Source organism: Condylura cristata, unplaced genomic scaffold (genome assembly GCF_000260355.1).
Source record: "Condylura cristata isolate star-nosed mole 26May11 unplaced genomic scaffold, ConCri1.0 scaffold00073, whole genome shotgun sequence".
In the NCBI taxonomy this organism is placed as follows: domain Eukaryota; kingdom Metazoa; phylum Chordata; class Mammalia; order Eulipotyphla; family Talpidae; genus Condylura; species Condylura cristata.
In genome coordinates this window covers 1,808-3,348 of record NW_004567174.1, presented here as the reverse complement: position 1 = coordinate 3,348, position 1,541 = coordinate 1,808, and the positions used below count along the sequence as shown (strand labels likewise).

At 73.2% G+C, this 1,541-nt stretch overlaps 1 protein-coding gene across 1 annotated transcript in view; it reads right to left on the bottom strand.

The window, feature by feature from the left end:
- LAMB3 (laminin, beta 3) overlaps positions 1-1,541 on the bottom strand; it is a 13,163-nt gene that overhangs the window by 9,837 nt on the left and 1,785 nt on the right. The gene's annotated exons all lie outside the window — the stretch shown is intronic.

The following is a 1,541-nucleotide window of genomic DNA, read 5'->3' as shown; positions in this document are numbered from 1 at the left end:
GGCCGCTCCCCGCCCCTGCTGGCCAGTGAGGTCAGAGCCGGTGCTGCTCCCCCTGTTCAAAGGCCAGAGAGCCCAGGGAGGCTTGGGGGCGTCTCGTCCGGGCCCCGGCTGCCCGGGACAGCGGGCGTGGGCACACCCGTGGGCGACGTGAGGGCATGGGGAGGGCGGGCCTCGGGCCTGCAGCCCTGGGGTCCTCCGGGGAATTGTCCAGGCCCGGGCTGGACAGTGAAAGGGAGCCGCCCGCCAGGACGCAGCTCCTGGGCACTGCCCCGCCCCCTCCCGTGGGCCACTCTGAGCACCGAGCAGGGATGGGTGATTCAGGGAGAATTCTCCGCACCAGGCGGGACCCCCAGCGGGCTCGGCCCCGGGAGGGGCTGCGGCAACGGCAGGCGGCCCCGGAGCTGGCACTTGGCTACCCCGAACCCCAAATCCCAATTTTCATCACCGACGCCAGGTGCCCGCGTGGCAGGCCAGGGAGGAGGGCGGGGCTCAGGGCAGCCCCAGCACTCGGGGTTCGGGGGGGCCACCCAGGTCCCCGGGCGGCCCCCAGCTGGAGGCGGGGCGGGGTGCTGCATCCTGGCCGCCCGCTCCCGGGGCTCCCTGTCCTCTGCTCTTTCCAGACTATTGATCTATTTCCCCTTCTGGAACACGAAAGGCGCCAGACTTCTCAGGGTTCACGGTCGCCACGAGCTGAGTGTGTCCCTCCCCAGGGCGGCAGAAGTCCAGACCCTCTTTCCCAAGCAGGCCGTGGGCAGCAGAGGGGCGGCGCAGAGGCCGGCCGGCCCAGAGGGACAGGGTGCAGGCGGGGCCGGGCGGGCAGGGGCCCGGGCCCTGGACACCGGCCGGCGGGTGGGCCAGAACGGCCCGCGCAGAGGGGTCCCTGGATCGTTAGGCAAGGCGGGGGCCCAGATTCTGAGGGCGAGCGGTCGGGCCGCTGAGCCTAGAAAGCTGGGGCTGCCCTTGGAGACACCGGCCCGCCGCAGGTGCCCCAGCCTCGGTTTACCCACCTGTCAAGGGGCGCTCCCCAAATCCAAGTGGGAGCCGCGGAGCACGGCTGCCCGCGCTCACACCCCGAACCGCTGCCAGCACCAGCTGTGGGCGAGTTGGCCAAGAGGACTCGGGGTACCCGGACACAGAGGCCCCGGTGTCGGGGAGCAGCGGCGCCGGGGCGCAGAGACACCCCACGTGTTTCCTGCACGCCCCGCCCACCGCGCGCCAGGCCCCGCCCACCGCGCGAGGCTCCGCCCACCGCACAGGCCCCGCCCCTGCTCTGTGCCTGCCTCCCCGTATAGCGCTGGCCCCCGTCCGCTCCGCTTCCTCCCCCGACTCCTCCCCTGCTCCGGCCCCCCTTCTCTCGCCCCCCTAAAAAGCTACAAAGACTGGGACAGAGCCAGCCCCCTGCAGGGCCCCGCCCCGCCCACATCCGGTGCAGAGAAACGGCCACGAGCGAGCGCGGAAACGGACTGCCCAGCCTCAGCGCGAGGGTCAGCCGGCCCCACCTCGTGGCCGCAGGGCGAGGACACCGGGGCCGCGCGGGCCCG